At 55.9% G+C, this 16,644-nt stretch overlaps 1 protein-coding gene across 2 annotated transcripts in view; it reads right to left on the minus strand.

Moving 5' to 3' along the window:
- The window catches only part of LOC144491419 (LIM and senescent cell antigen-like-containing domain protein 2), a 249,554-nt gene that overhangs the window by 174,596 nt on the left and 58,314 nt on the right, over positions 1-16,644 (minus strand). The window contains exon 1 of one of the 2 annotated variants that reach the window (XM_078209217.1): positions 16,541-16,638. The exons of the other annotated variant lie outside the window; for it this stretch is intronic. The gene's annotated coding sequence lies outside the window, so the exon portion shown is untranslated. Of the gene's footprint in view, positions 1-16,540; positions 16,639-16,644 lie in introns of those variants that run through there. 2 annotated transcript variants of the gene reach the window in all.

Here is a 16,644-nt window from a genome sequence, read left to right on the forward strand (position 1 = left end):
TACGTGCTGCCTGGTGTTTAATGAGCTTCCTTTGTCCGGAAGTAAATATCAGGAATTACTGGCTCTGAGTTGAGAATTCCAACCTTCCCAGGAGACCAAATGGTCTGAGTAAAGTAATGGGCGGAGCTAGGAAGTTTATAGATGTGATACACCCAGTGTTCAATCACGCAAACACTTCCAAACACTGGCCAGGCAGTAGACACACTGTCACACAAACCCTTAAACAGCTTGGCCTCTCCAGGGTGGGGCCTCCCTCACTGCTGCCCTGTATGGACCTGTATGGACCCGTGGGCCGCCTCTCCCTATCTGGCTGTGCAGGCAGTGTTAGCAGATCAGTTTGACCTCAATCCCTGATTTATTCTGTGTTGCAAAACAGAGGCAGTTAGGCCTAGGAACCCGCCCTGAACCGTGACCCTCACTACACAGCTAATCGAGTTGGATTAAATTGCAGCTTTGAAAAAATAGCCAAGACTGAGTTTCCTTCAGAAAAGAATATAAATTTCTACAGACAATTTCTGGGGTTATTGATACACCATGGGAACTAAATACAGCTGTAATTGAGGGTCAGTACTGAGGGAACGCCGCACTTTCAGAGGATCAGTACTGAGGGAGTGCTGCACTGTCGGATGGTCAGTACCGAAGGAGTGCTGCACTATCAGAAGGTTAGTATTGAGGGAGTGCTGCACTGTCACAGGGTCAGTACTGAGGGAGCACCACACTGTCAGAGGGTCAGTATTGAGAGAGCGCCGCACTGACAGAGGGTCAGTACTGAGGGAGTGCTGCACTGTCTCAGGAACAGCACTAGGGAGTGCCACACTGTCACAGGAACAGCGCTGAGGGAGTGCTGCACTGACAGAGGGTCAGTACTGAGGGAGTGCTGCACTGTCTCAGGAACAGTGCTGAGGGAGTGCTGCACTGTCAGAGGGCTGTAGTTCAGAAGAAACAATAAAAATGAGGGAACGAATGGGTGCCATGAGGATATTTCGAAGAAGAGCAGGGTATATTTTCCTGATCATCTGGGCCAATCATTACCCTTTCATCAATTTCACGAATGAAGATTTTACACTTCAATGGGAGTTTGCTCAGGTAAATGTTCTGCTTTCTTCACAACATTGACAGTATTTTCAGAAAGGATTCATTGGCTGTAAAGCATTAAAAGGAATTTATTTCACTACTATTTTCATCACTATTAGGAAACAAAAAGGACCACTCCTGTGAGAATGAACAATTTTCCTCCTGACCCGAACTCCACTGATGTTAATCCACTCCGTCACTCACTAACTCCTTTCCCCCAGCACCGTGTTACTGACTGTATCTCTACTGATGTTAATCCAGCTCCTTCACACTGTCACTCAGTAACCCCTCTCTCCCCAGCACCCCGTCTTACTGACTGTATCTCGACTGATGTTAATCCAGCTCCTCACGCTATCACTCAATAAGACCTCTCCTCAGCATCCTGTGTTACTGACTGTGTCTCTATTGATGTTAATCCAGCTCCCTCACACGGTCACCCAGTAACCCCTCTTCCCCAGCACCCTGTGTTACTGACTGTATCTCTACTGATGTTAATCCAGCTCTCTCACACTGTCACTCAGTAACCCCTCTTCCCCAGCACCCTGTGTTATTGACTGTGTCTCTACTGATGTTAATCCAGCTCCCTCACACGGTCACTCAGTAACCCCTCCCACCTAGCACCCCGAATACTGACTGTATCTCTACAGATGTTAATCCAGATCCCTCATACGGTCACTCAGTCACTCCTCTCCCCCAGCACCCTGTATTACTGATTGTATCTCTACTGATGTTAATCCAGCTCCTTCACACTGTCACTCAGTAACCCCTCTCCCCCAGCACCCCATGTTACTTACTGTATTTCTACTGATGTTAATCCAGCTCCCTCACACTGTCACTCAGTAACCCCTCTCCCCCAACTCCTATGTAACTGACTGTATCTCTAGTGGTGTTAATCCAGCTCCCTCACAATATCACTAAGGAACCTCTGTCCCCCAACACCCTGAATACTCACTGTATCTCTACTGATGTTAATCCAGCTCCCTTATTCAGTAACCCCTCTCCCCCAGCACCCTGTGTTACAGACTGTATCTCTACTGATGTTAATCCAGCTCCCTCACACTGTCACTCAGCAACCCCTCTCCCCCAGCATCCTGTGTTACTGACTGCTATGTATCCGGGGCGTAATCCCTGTAAGAGGATAGGTCAGGTGACCCAGAGCATGTCACCTCCGGAACAGGGAAGATTCCAAGGAGAAGGTGAAGATAATGTATTTTTCACAAAAGAATAATGTTCTGGCTACGGCTGCGAATGTTAAACAAGCCACAAGTAAAGACCCCATCATGAGTCGCGTGGCTGACCACGTCCAGAGGGTTACAACTTCTCACAAGAAGGACCCAGAGTTGAGCCCCTATTTATACCTACAGTAGGAAATGTCGGTACAGGACAGCTACTTGTTGTGTGGTATACGGGTCTATATCCCGACCGCGTTGAGGTGGAAGGTGCTGGAGCAGCTGCACTAAGGGCACCCAAGGGTGCTACGTGTGAAGGAGTTACATCTGGTGGCCAAACATTGATGCTAACATAGAAGAGAACTACACATGTGTTGTGTGCTTCCAAATTCAGAAAGCACCAACAGCCTCGCCATTACACCTTGGGTATGGCCAAAAAGACCGTGGGAATGTGTCCATATTGATTTTGTGGGCCAGTGGAAAACTACATGTTACTAATGGCCATGGATGCATACTCTGAGTGGCCGGAGGTGATAGGCATGAAAACAATTACCACCAAGGTGACCCTGGACAGGCTGAATGACATATTCACCAGGTTTGGTTTTCTGGAGAAAGAGGTAAGTGACAAAGGGCCGCAGTTTGTATTGCGGGAATTTGAGGAGTACATGGAAGTGCATGGCATTCAGCATGTAAAGTCTGCACCATATCATCCGCCGATGAATGATCTCGCGGAGCAGTTTGTGCAGTTGGTAAAACACTCCTTGGAGGTGTCAAACGGGGAAAGGCCGTTGAGGTGAAGAGTGAACCAGTTTCTAAATGTGTATCAAAACACACCACATGCAACGACAAAATGCCTCCCCCCGTCCCACCGGCCCCCGCCACTCCCCCCTACCCCCACCAGTGACATTGATGCTGGGAAGACAGTTACGGACAATGTTCTGTTTACTGAGGCCGGAAGAGACCAGGCGAGTGGTGGAAAGCAGTCAAGAGAGGCAGATGGACTAGTGAGCTGAGCATGCAAAACTGAGAACTTTTCACGAAGGTGAAATAGTTCCAGCAAGGAACTGCACGCCGAGGAGCAAGTGGGTTCTGGCAGTAATACTGGCCAAGACTGGACCGCTGTCCAACACTGTGGAAATGCAAGTCGCGCTGCTTTGATGTAGACATGCAGACCAATTATTGGTGGCACCAGTGGAAGCACCAGCTGGGGTGATGGAGATGGGTCAGCCAGAACCGACAGTGGTTCCAGAGGAAGGAAGCAGCGATGGATAGCCACACCTTCAACTGATGAGTCAGGAGCACCGATAGTAGTGACTGATGATGTGTATGGGAAAATCACTGGTGCCACGATCGCAGGAGAGGGAGCGAAGGCCAGTCCCAGTTCCTAGGAAACAACCTCCACGGAACTGTCAGCCTCTGGACCAATTAGACATGTCTCTGTAACGCCAAATGAATGTCATTACTATCGGTAATGTGTAAATAGTTCATAGTTATTTCTGGACGGGGATTGCTATTTAGAAGGGAGGAGTGTTATGTGTGCGGGGCCCCTTTAAGAGGATGGTCAGGTGACCTGGGTGTGGGGTGACCTGCCCAGGAAACTGCACCTACAGCCACCCAAGGGCTGGAGTGTGAGGAGTACAGTCCTTCAATAAACCCCATTGTTCCTGTGGCTTGCCTTTCCATGTGACTTCTTTCGAACTACCTCCTTGGTAGTTTCAGACTTACACTGACTGTATCTCTACTGATGTTAATCCAGCTCCCTCACACATTCACTCAGTAACCCCTCTCCCCAACACCGTGTTACTGACTGTATCTCGACTGATTTTAATCCAGATCCTTCACAGTGTCACTCAGTAACCCTCCCCCCCCCCCCCCCCCCCCAGCACCGTGTCACTGACTGTATCTCTACTGATGTTAATCCAACTCCCTCACAGTGTCACTCAGTAACCCCTCTCCCCCAGCACCGTGTCACTGACTGTATCTCTACTGACGTTAATCCAACTCCCTCACACTGTCACTCAGTAACCCCTCTTCCACAGCACCGTGTTACTGATTGTATCTGCAATGATGTTAATCTAGCTCCCTCACGCTGTCACTCAGTAACTCCTCTCCCCCAGCACCCTTTGTTACTGACTATCTCTACTGATGTTAATCTAGCTCCCTCACACTGTCACAAAGTAACCCCTCTCCCCCAGCACCCTGTGTTACTGACTGTATCTCTATTGATGTTAATCCAGCTCCCTCACACTGTCACTCAGTAACCCCTCTCCCCCAGCACCCTGTGTTACTGACTGTATCTCTATTGATGTTAATCCAGCTCCCTCACACTGTCACTCAGTAACCCCTCTCCCCCAGCACCCTGTGTTACTGACTGTATCTCTACTGATGTTAATCCAGCTCCCTCACACTGTCACTCAGTAACCCCTCTCCCCCAGCACCCTGTGTTACTGACTGTATCTCTATTGATATTAATCCAACTCCCTCACACTGTCACTTTGTAACTGCTTACGATTATTTGAACCAATTTAAATGGAAATAAAGAAAGTGTAGATCATTGGTAGTTGTGTGTCACTGAGTTTTCGAGAGGAGTTTTGAGTTTGGTTCTGTGTTTTAATGGGGCAGGATACTCTCTCTGAATGGTGAAATGTATTGCTGATCAGTCAATGGCCCTTGGATGAGCGACGTTCCCACCTCTTTGACAGGAGGATCGCAGACTGCCCCTGCTCTTTTGTGGGAGCAACTCCATTATTGCAGCCTGCGAGCATTATATCAGGTCATTCAATTGGCATCGCAGTGCATTGCACACAGTGTGCAGGGATTGTGTCCACGTTCTGAGGAGGAGGGATGTCGAATACTAACCTGCATACTGATTATGCTTCGAGCCCAAAGAAGTAGGGGAGATCCTAAATGAATACTTTGCGTCGGTATTCATAAAGGAGAGGGATGTGTTGACTGGGAGTGTCTCGGAGGGGAGAGTTGAACCGTTAGAGAAAATCTCCATTACAAGGGAGGAAGTGTTAGGTTTTTTAGAGAATATAAAGACTGACAAATCCCCAGGGCCTGATGGAATCTATCCGAGGCTGCTCAGGGAGACGAGAGATGAAATCGCTGGGCCTCTGACGCAAATCTTTGTCTCGTCACTGAACACAGGTGAGGTCCCAGAAGATTGGAGGATAGCTAATGTGGTCCCGTTATTTAAGAAGGGTAGGAAGGATAACCTGGATAACCTGGTGAGCTTGACGTCCGTGGTGGGGAAGTTGTTGGAGAGGATTCTTAGAGATAGGATGTATGCGCATTTAGAAAGGAATAAACTCATTAACGATAGTCAGCATGGTTTTGTGAGAGAGAGGTGGAGTTTTTTGAAGAAGTGACTAGAATGGTTGACGAGGGAAGGGCCGTGGATGTCGTCTATATGGACTTTAGTAAAGTATTTGACAAAGTACCTCATGGTAGGTTGGTGCAAAAGGTTGGATTTCATGGGATCAAGGGGGAGGTGGCTAGATGGGTGGAGAACTGGCTTGGTCACAGAAGACAGAGGGTGGGAGTGGAAGGGTCTTTTTCCGGCTGGAGGCCTGTGACTAGTGGTGTGATGTGGAGATGGGCAGCACTCCGAAAGCTTATGGTATTTGCTACCAAATAAACCTGTTGGACTTTAACCTGGTGTTGAGACTTCTTACTAGTGATGTTCACAGTAAGAAGTTTAACAACACCAGGTTAAAGTCCAACAGGTTTATTTGGTAGCAAAAGCCACACAAAGATTTGTTAAACGTCTTACTGGGTTTACCCCAGTCCAACGCCGGCATCTCCACATCATGACTAGTGGTGTTCCGCAGGGCTCTGTATTGGGACCTCTGCAGTTTGTGATTTATATAAACGATTTGGAAGAAGGTGTAACTGGGATGACCAGTAAGTTTGCGGACGACACGAAATTAGCTGGACTTGCAGATAGTGAGGAACATTGTCAGAGGCTACAGATGGATATAGATAGGCTGGAAATTTGGGCAAAGAAATGGCAGATGGAGTTCAATCCAGATAAATGCGAAGTGATGCATTTTGGTAGAGCTAATGTAGGGGGGAGCTATACGATAAATGGCAGAACCATAAAGGGTATAGATACGTAGAGGGACCTGGGTGTGCAAGTCCACAGATCCTTGAAGGTGGCACGGTAGCACAGTGGTTAGCACTGCTGCTTCACAGCTCCAGGGACCTGGGTTCGATTCCCGGCTTGGGTCACTGTCTGTGTGGAGTTTGCACATTCTCCTCGTGTCTGCGTGGGTTTCCTCCGGGTGCTCCGGTTTCCTCCCACAGTCCAAAGATGTGTGGGTTAGGTTGATTGGCTATGCTAAAAAAAAAATTGCTCCTTAGTGTCCTAGGATGCGTGGATTAGCGGGTAAAATATGTAGGGATATGGGGGTAGGGCCTGGGTGGGATTGTGGTCGGTGCAGACTCGAATGGCCTCTTTCTGTACTGTAGGGTTTCTATGATTCTATGAAGGTGACGTCACAGGTGGAGAAGGTGGTGAATAAGGCATATGGCATGCTTGCCTTTATAGGACGGGGCATAGAGTATAAAAGTTGGGGTCTGATGTTGCAGGTGTATAGAACGTTGGTTCGGCCGCATTTGGAATACTGCGCCCAGTTCTGGTCGCCACACTACCAGAAGGACGTGGAGGCTTTAGAGAGAGTGCAGAGGAGGTTTACCAGGATGTTGCCTGGTATGGAGGGGCTTGGTTATGAGGAGAGATTGGGTAAATTGGGGTTGTTCTCACTGGAAAGACCGAGGATGAGGGGAGACCTAATAGAGGTGTATAAAATTATGAAAGGCATAGATAGGGTGAACGGTGGGAAGCTTTTTCCCAGGTGGGTGGTGACGTTCACGAGGGGTCATAGGTTCAAGGTGAGGGGGGGGAGGTTTAACACGGATATCAGAAGGACATATTTTACACAAAGGGTGGTGGGAGCCTGGAATGTGTTGCCGGGCAAGGTGGTGGAGGCGGACACACTGGGAACGTTTAAGACTTATCTAGACATAGAACATAGAACATAGAACATAGAACATTACAGCGCAGAACAGGCCCTTCGGCCCACGATGTTGCACCGACCAGTTAAAAAAAAAACTGTGACCCTCCAACCTAAACCAATTTCTTTTCGTCCATGAACCTATCTACGGATCTCTTAAACGCCCCCAAACTAGGCGCATTTACTACTGATGCTGGCAGGGCATTCCAATCCCTCACCACCCTCTGGGTAAAGAACCTACCCCTGACATCGGTTCTATAACTACCCCCCCTCAATTTAAAGCCATGCCCCCTCGTGCTGGATTTCTCCATCAGAGGAAAAAGGCTATCACTATCCACCCTATCTAAACCTCTAATCATCTTATATGTTTCAATAAGATCCCCTCTTAGCCGCCGCCTTTCCAGCGAAAACAATCCCAAATCCCTCAGCCTCTCCTCATAGGATCTCCCCTCCATACCAGGCAACATCCTGGTAAACCTCCTCTGCACCCTCTCCAAAGCCTCCACATCCTTCCTGTAATGTGGGGACCAGAACTGCACACAGTACTCCAAGTGCGGCCGCACCAGAGTTGTGTACAGTTGCAACATAACGCTACGACTCCTAAATTCAATCCCCCTACCAATAAACGCCAAGACACCATATGCCTTCTTAACAACCTTATCTACTTGATTCCCAACTTTCAGGGATCTATGCACACATACACCTAGATCCCTCTGCTCCTCCACACTATTCAAAGTCCTCCCGTTAGCCCTATACTCAACACATCTGTTATTCCTACCAAAGTGAATTACCTCACACTTCTCCGCATTAAACTCCATCCGCCACCTCTCGGCCCAACTTTGCAACCTGTCTAAGTCTTCCTGCAAACTACGACACCCTTCCTCACTGTCTACCACACCACCGACTTTGGTGTCATCAGCAAATTTGCTAATCCACCCAACTATACCCTCATCCAGATCATTAATAAATATTACAAACAGCAGTGGCCCCAAAACAGATCCCTGAGGTACACCACTTGTAACCGCACTCCATGATGAATATTTACTATCAACCACCACCCTCTGTTTCCTATCCGCTAGCCAATTCCTGATCCAATTTCCTAGATCACCCCCAATCCCATACATCTGCATTTTCTGCAGAAGCCTACCATGGTGAACCTTATCAAACGCCTTACTAAAATCCATATATACCACGTCCACTGCCTTGCCCCCATCCACCTCCTTGGTCACTTTCTCAAAAAACTCAATAAGGTTAGTAAGGCACGACCTACCTGCCACAAAACCATGCTGACTATCACCTATCAATTCATTACTCTCCAAATAACTATAAATCCTATCCCTTATAATTTTTTCCAACATCTTGCCGACAACAGAAGTGAGACTCACCGGTCTATAATTCCCGGGGAAGTCTCTGTTCCCCTTCTTAAACAATGGGACAACATTCGCTAACCTCCAATCTTCTGGTACTATACCAGAGGCCAACGACGACCTGAAGATCAGAGCCAGAGGCTCTGCAATCACTTCTCTTGCCTCCCAGAGAATCCTTGGATAAATCCCATCCGGACCAGGGGATTTATCTATTTTCAGACCCTCCAGAATATCCTGCACATCCTCCTTATCAACTGTAATACTGTCTATTCTACTCCCTTGCAACCCAGTGTCCTCCTCAGCTATATTCATGTCCCCTTGCGTGAACACCGAAGAGAAATATTGGTTCAATGCTTCACCAATCTCCTCCGGTTCCACACATAACTTCCCTCTGCCATCTATAACTGGCCCTAAACTTGCCCTAACCAACCTTCTGTTCTTGACATACCTATAGAACGCCTTAGGATTCTCTTTAACCCTATCCGCCAAAGTCTTCTCATGTCCCCTTTTAGCCCTTCTAAGCTCGCTCTTCAACTCCCTCTTAGCCAATCTAAAGCTTTCTAGTGCACTACCCGAGTGCTCACGTCTCATCCGAACATAAGCCTCCTTTTTCTTTTTAACCAACAAAGAAACTTTTTTGGTGCACCACGGTTCCCTAGCCCTACCAATTCCTCCTTGCCTGACAGGGACATACCTATCACAGACTCGCAGTAGCTGCTCCTTGAAAAAACTCCACATGTCGGACGTTCCCAGTCCCTGTAATCTCCTAGTCCAACCTATGTTTCCTAATTCTCTCCTAATAGCCTCATAATTACCCTTCCCCCAGCTAAAACCACTGGCCCGAGGTTCATGCCTATCCCTTTCCATCACTAGACAGCCATATGACTATTTTCTCGGGTGGATGGAGCTATTACAAGGGGGCATAACTATAGGGTTCGTGGTGGGAGATACAGGACGGATATCAGAGGTAGGTTCTTTACGCAGAGAGTGGTTGGGGTGTGGAATGGACTGCCTGCAGTGATAGTGGAGTCAGACACTTTAGAAACATTTAAGCGGTTATTGGATAGGCACATGGAGCACACCAGGATGATAGGGAGTGGGATAGCTTGATCTTGGTTTCAGATAAAGCTCGGCACAACATCGTGGGCCGAAGGGCCTGTTCTGTGCTGTACTGTTCTATGTTCTATGTTCTATATGAACGGAGTGGGAATGGAGGGATACAAAAGAATGGTCTAGTTTGGACCAGGGAGCGGCGCGGGCTTGGAGGGCCGGAGGGCCTGTTCCTGCGCTGTATTGTTCTTTGTTTGTTCTTTGATTCTGCTACTGTCAGATCCATTTCTGAGTGAGGCACTGAATGACTTTATTTGCTAATCCGCTCCTCTTATAGTGTCTATTTACAGTCCGTGAGAGTGACTGTACTCTCAGACATTCCCACAGCAAGTCACAATCTCCAGTCTTCAACTGTATAGTTACCACTTAATATAGGGGGTGAATAGGCCTCAGCACCTGATGACCTGGTTTCCAGGCTGGCAAGGAATAGGACGAGGCCATTCGGCCCCTGGAGCCTGTTCCTTCATGGCTGTTATGAATTTTTGCTCAATTTCCTTATCTTTGTTCTGAAAACCCTCAATTCTCTGAGCTAACAAAAATCTATTCTCTTCTTGAAATCTGCAATTCACCCCCAGCATCGGCAGCACTTGAGGAGGAGAGAATGCTAGATTTCCACTCCCATTTGTGAGATGACTTATCCCTGAAATCTCTGTATGTCTGCGCGGGCTTCCTTCCACAGTCACAAAGATGTGTCGGTTTGGTGGATTGGTAAATGCGCGGGGTTACGGGGATAGGGTGATGGGGAGGGCCTGGGTGGGATGTTCTTTCAGCAAGTTGGTGCAGACTCGATGGACCGAATGGCCTCCTTCTGCACCGTAGGGATTGTATGACTTGAGGTTCGACAATCATTCAGCTGGGATTTTAAGGTTCCATCCCTTTGTCCTGAACTCCACAACCAGAGTTTCTCTACATCAATCCAATCAATTCCTTTAATCAGATTAATTCCTGAGTTTCCATTCCATTGGAAATCCAGGGAACCCAATTCCTGCAGTTTCTTTTTTAAATTCATTCCTGGGATGGGATCTTGGCTGGAATAGTCAGCATTTAGAACCGTCCGGAACATGGACCCACCTTCCTGACCTGCTGCACCCCAAGCTGAACTGCTCATGTCTAACCACATGCCGAGTCCTGTCCCTCTATCACTCTATCACCCCCTCGCCCCCCACCCACTAAAACTCTTCTTAAGACCTCTCTCTTTGACCAAGATCTCTTTGGCCATCTGATCTAATATCTCCTTCTGTGGTTCGGTGTCAGACTGTTTTATAATACGCCTGGGATGAATCTTTGATGTTTCATTGTGGTAAAGGCACTGTATAAATATACATTTTTGGTGTAATTATGGTGTAGGTGAACCCACAGTGCTGTTAGGGTGGGAGTTCTGAGATTTTGTCCCAGCGACAGTGAAGGCACGGTGATATATTTCCACATCAGGACCAGAACCAGGACCAGCGCACGGGCGCGCGCACACACACACACACACACACACACACCCACACCACATCAATACACACGCAACACCAACTTGCACACACATCCCTCACACAATCCACAAGGACACACACGCCACACCACACCGACACAAACACACAGACATACGCACAGGCACACACACACCACATTGACACTGACACACACACACAGGCACACAGACCAAAATCCCCAGTACAGACATCAAGTTACACTGATTTGGGTATTTCTGATTTTGGAAGAATCCACCAATGAGGCAAAAGCACTAAAAACGGCCCATTGAAAAACTCCTGGCGCAAAAACTTAATACAGGCAGAGCGGGGCAGAGTGAGGGGCGGAGGGGGGCAGAGTGAGGGGCGGAGGGGGGCAGAGTGAGGGGCGGAGGGGGGCAGAGTGAGGGGCGGAGGGGGGCAGAGTGAGGGGCGGAGGGGGGCAGAGTGAGGGGCGGAGGGGGCAGAGTGAGGGGCGGAGGGGGGCAGAGTGAGGGGCGGAGGGGGGCAGAGTGAGGGGCGGATGGGGGCAGAGTGAGGGGCGGAGGGGGGCAGAGTGAGGGGCGGAGGGGGGCAGAGTGAGGGGCGGAGGGGGGCAGAGTGAGGGGCGGAGGGGGCAGAGTGAGGGGCGGAGGGGGGCAGAGTGAGGGGCGGAGGGGGGCAGAGTGAGGGGCGGAGGGGGGCAGAGTGAGGGGCGGAGGGGGGCAGAGTGAGGGGCGGAGGGGGGCAGAGTGAGGGGCGGAGGGGGCAGAGTGAGGGGCGGAGGGGGGCAGAGTGAGGGGCGGAGGGGGGCAGAGTGAGGGGCGGAGGGGGGCAGAGTGAGGGGCGGAGGGGGGCAGAGTGAGGGGCGGAGGGGGGCAGAGTGAGGGGCGGAGGGGGGCAGAGTGAGGGGCGGAGGGGGGCAGAGTGAGGGGCGGAGGGGGGCAGAGTGAGGGGCGGAGGGAGGCGGAGGGGGGCAGAGTGAGGGGCGGAGGGGGGCAGAGTGAGGGGCGGAGGGGGGCAGAGTGAGGGGCGGAGGGGGGCAGAGTGAGGGGCGGAGGGGGCAGAGTGAGGGGCGGAGGGGGGCAGAGTGAGGGGCGGAGGGGGGCGGAGGGGGGCGGAGGGGGGCAGAGTGAGGGGCGGAGGGGGGCAGAGTGAGGGGCGGAGGGGGGCAGAGTGAGGGGCGGAGGGGGCAGAGTGAGGGCGGAGGGGGCAGAGTGAGGGGCGGAGGGGGGCAGAGTGAGGGGCGGAGGGGGGCAGAGTGAGGGGCGGAGGGGGGCAGAGTGAGGGGCGGAGGGGGGCAGAGTGAGGGGCGGAGGGGGGCAGAGTGAGGGGCGGAGGGGGGCAGAGTGAGGGGCGGAGGGGGGCAGAGTGAGGGGCGGAGGGGGGCAGAGTGAGGGGCGGAGGGGGGCAGAGTGAGGGGCGGAGGGGGGCAGAGTGAGGGGCGGAGGGGGGCAGAGTGAGGGGCGGAGGGGGGCAGAGTGAGGGGCGGAGGGGGGCAGAGTGAGGGGCGGAGGGGGGCAGAGTGAGGGGCGGAGGGGGGCAGAGTGAGGGGCGGAGGGGGGCAGAGTGAGGGGCGGAGGGGGGCAGAGTGAGGGGCGGAGGGGGGCAGAGTGAGGGGCGGAGGGGGGCAGAGTGAGGGGCGGAGGGGGGCAGAGTGAGGGGCGGAGGGGGGCAGAGTGAGGGGCGGAGGGGGGCAGAGTGAGGGGCGGAGGGGGCAGAGTGAGGGGCGGAGGGGGGCAGAGTGAGGGGCGGAGGGGGGCAGAGTGAGGGGCGGAGGGGGGCAGAGTGAGGGGCGGAGGGGGGCAGAGTGAGGGGCGGAGGGGGGCAGAGTGAGGGGCGGAGGGGGGCAGAGTGAGGGGCGGAGGGGGCAGAGTGAGGGGCGGAGGGGGGCAGAGTGAGGGGCGGAGGGGGGCAGAGTGAGGGGCGGAGGGGGGCAGAGTGAGGGGCGGAGGGGGCAGAGTGAGGGGCGGAGGGGGCAGAGTGAGGGGCGGAGGGGGCAGAGTGAGGGGCGGAGGGGGCAGAGTGAGGGGCGGAGGGGGCAGAGTGAGGGGCGGAGGGGGCAGAGTGAGGGGCGGAGGGGGGCAGAGTGAGGGGCGGAGGGGGGCAGAGTGAGGGGCGGAGGGGGGCAGAGTGAGGGGAGGAGGGGGGCAGAGTGAGGGGCGGAGGGGGGCAGAGTGAGGGGCGGAGGGGGGCAGAGTGAGGGGCGGAGGGGGCAGAGTGAGGGGCGGAGGGGGGCAGAGTGAGGGGCGGAGGGGGGCAGAGTGAGGGGCGGAGGGGGGCAGAGTGAGGGGCGGAGGGGGGCAGAGTGAGGGGCGGAGGGGGGCAGAGTGAGGGGCGGAGGGGGGCAGAGTGAGGGGCGGAGGGGGCAGAGTGAGGGGCGGAGGGGGGCAGAGTGAGGGGCGGAGGGGGGCAGAGTGAGGGGCGGAGGGGGGCAGAGTGAGGGGCGGAGGGGGGCAGAGTGAGGGGCGGAGGGGGCAGAGTGAGGGGCGGAGGGGGCAGAGTGAGGGGCGGAGGGGGGCAGAGTGAGGGGCGGAGGGGGCAGAGTGAGGGGCGGAGGGGGCAGAGTGAGGGGCGGATGGGGCAGAGTGAGGGGCGGAGGGGGCAGAGTGAGGGGCGGAGGGGGGCAGAGTGAGGGGCGGAGGGGGGCAGAGTCAGGGGCGGAGGGGGGCAGAGTCAGGGGCGGAGGGGGGCAGAGTCAGGGGCGGAGGGGGGCAGAGTGAGGGGCGGAGGGGGGCAGAGTGAGGGGCGGAGGGGGGCAGAGTGAGGGGCGGAGGGGGGAAGAGTGAGGGGCGGAGGGGGGCAGAGTGAGGGGCGGAGGGGGGCAGAGTGAGGGGCGGAGGGGGGCAGAGTGAGGGGCGGAGGGGGCAGAGTGAGGGGCGGAGGGGGGCAGAGTGAGGGGCGGAGGGGGGCAGAGTGAGGGGCGGAGGGGGGCAGAGTGAGGGGCGGAGGGGGCAGAGTGAGGGGCGGAGGGGGGCAGAGTGAGGGGCGGAGGGGGGCAGAGTGAGGGGCGGAGGGGGGCAGAGTGAGGGGCGGAGGGGGGCAGAGTGAGGGGCGGAGGGGGGCAGAGTGAGGGGCGGAGGGGGGCAGAGTGAGGGGCGGAGGGGGCAGAGTGAGGGGCGGAGGGGGGCAGAGTGAGGGGCGGAGGGGGGCAGAGTGAGGGGCGGAGGGGGGCAGAGTGAGGGGCGGAGGGGGGCAGAGTGAGGGGCGGAGGGGGGCAGAGTGAGGGGCGGAGGGGGGCAGAGTGAGGGGCGGAGGGGGGCAGAGTGAGGGGCGGAGGGGGGCAGAGTCAGGGGCGGAGGGGGGCAGAGTCAGGGGCGGAGGGGGGCAGAGTCAGGGGCGGAGGGGGGCAGAGTCAGGGGCGGAGGGGGGCAGAGTCAGGGGCGGAGGGGGGCAGAGTCAGGGGCGGAGGGGGGCAGAGTCAGGGGCGGAGGGGGGCAGAGTCAGGGGCGGAGGGGGCAGAGTCAGGGGCGGAGGGGGGCAGAGTCAGGGGCGGAGGGGGGCAGAGTCAGGGGCGGAGGGGGGCAGAGTCAGGGGCGGAGGGGGGCAGAGTCAGGGGCGGAGGGGGGCAGAGTCAGGGGCGGAGGGGGGCAGAGTCAGGGGCGGAGCGGGGCAGAGGTCCCAGGGGCGGAGCGGGGCAGAGGCAGGGGAGCGGGGCAGAGGCAGGGGAGCGGGGCAGAGGCAGGGGAGCGGGGCAGAGTCAGGGGAGCGGGGCAGAGTCAGGGGAGCGGGGCAGAGTCAGGGGAGCGGGGCAGAGTCAGGGGAGCGGGGCAGAGTCAGGGGAGCGGGGCAGAGTCAGGGGAGCGGGGCAGAGTCAGGGGAGCGGGGCAGAGTCAGGGGAGCGGGGCAGAGTCAGGGGAGCGGGGCAGAGTCAGGGGAGCGGGGCAGAGTCAGGGGAGCGGGGCAGAGTCAGGGGAGCGGGGCAGAGTCAGGGGAGCGGGGCAGAGTCAGGGGAGCGGGGCAGAGTCAGGGGAGCGGGGCAGAGTCAGGGGAGCGGGGCAGAGTCAGGGGAGCGGGGCAGAGTCAGGGGAGCGGGGCAGAGTCAGGGGAGCGGGGCAGAGTCAGGGGAGCGGGGCAGAGTCAGGGGAGCGGGGCAGAGTCAGGGGAGCGGGGCAGAGTCAGGGGAGCGGGGCAGAGGCAGGGGAGCGGGGCAGAGTCAGGGGAGCGGGGCAGAGTCAGGGGAGCGGGGCAGAGTCAGGGGAGCGGGGCAGAGTCAGGGGAGCGGGGCAGAGTCAGGGGAGCGGGGCAGAGTCAGGGGAGCGGGGCAGAGTCAGGGGAGCGGGGCAGAGTCAGGGGAGCGGGGCAGAGTCAGGGGAGCGGGGCAGAGTCAGGGGAGCGGGGCAGAGTCAGGGGAGCGGGGCAGAGTCAGGGGAGCGGGGCAGAGTCAGGGGAGCGGGGCAGAGTCAGGGGAGCGGGGCAGAGTCAGGGGAGCGGGGCAGAGTCAGGGGAGCGGGGCAGAGTCAGGGGAGCGGGGCAGAGTCAGGGGAGCGGGGCAGAGTCAGGGGAGCGGGGCAGAGTCAGGGGAGCGGGGCAGAGTCAGGGGAGCGGGGCAGAGTCAGGGGAGCGGGGCAGAGTCAGGGGAGCGGGGCAGAGTCAGGGGAGCGGGGCAGAGTCAGGGGAGCGGGGCAGAGTCAGGGGAGCGGGGCAGAGTCAGGGGAGCGGGGCAGAGTCAGGGGAGCGGGGCAGAGTCAGGGGAGCGGGGCAGAGTCAGGGGAGCGGGGCAGAGTCAGGGGAGCGGGGCAGAGTCAGGGGAGCGGGGCAGAGTCAGGGGAGCGGGGCAGAGTCAGGGGAGCGGGGCAGAGTCAGGGGAGCGGGGCAGAGTCAGGGGAGCGGGGCAGAGTCAGGGGAGCGGGGCAGAGTCAGGGGAGCGGGGCAGAGTCAGGGGAGCGGGGCAGAGTCAGGGGAGCGGGGCAGAGTCAGGGGAGCGGGGCAGAGTCAGGGGAGCGGGGCAGAGTCAGGGGAGCGGGGCAGAGTCAGGGGAGCGGGGCAGAGTCAGGGGAGCGGGGCAGAGTCAGGGGAGCGGGGCAGAGTCAGGGGAGCGGGGCAGAGTCAGGGGAGCAAGGCCAGGGCTTTGAGGGGTGGTCTTGGAGGGGTTGAACGCCGTCCAGTTCATGTAGCTCAGTTATCAGATTGAATAATCAATCCCCATTCATTCACTGTCTCTAAAAACAAAACAAAGCATCAGTAAATACACAAAGCACGAGGGATGGAGAGTGACTGGTCCAAATGGTCAGACTGGGCAAGTTCTGTCTCTGTATTTTGCCCTGAAACTGCCAGCAGCTGAAACAAACTCTTCCTGTCCTGTTCTGTGAGCAAACATTTTGTTGCCCTTTCACAAACTGACTGAGCTGTCAGGCAGCACCTACCCTGGTCTCGCACTCCTGGACTGAGTCCTGTTCTGCCACTGCTCCAGCACTCCGCTGTTACGCTCATATCGACGCCGATATAGTTGGGATGAAGCCAGCTCCCG

The sequence above is a fragment of the Mustelus asterias genome, chromosome 3, assembly GCF_964213995.1.
Source record: "Mustelus asterias chromosome 3, sMusAst1.hap1.1, whole genome shotgun sequence".
NCBI lineage: Eukaryota > Metazoa > Chordata > Chondrichthyes > Carcharhiniformes > Triakidae > Mustelus > Mustelus asterias.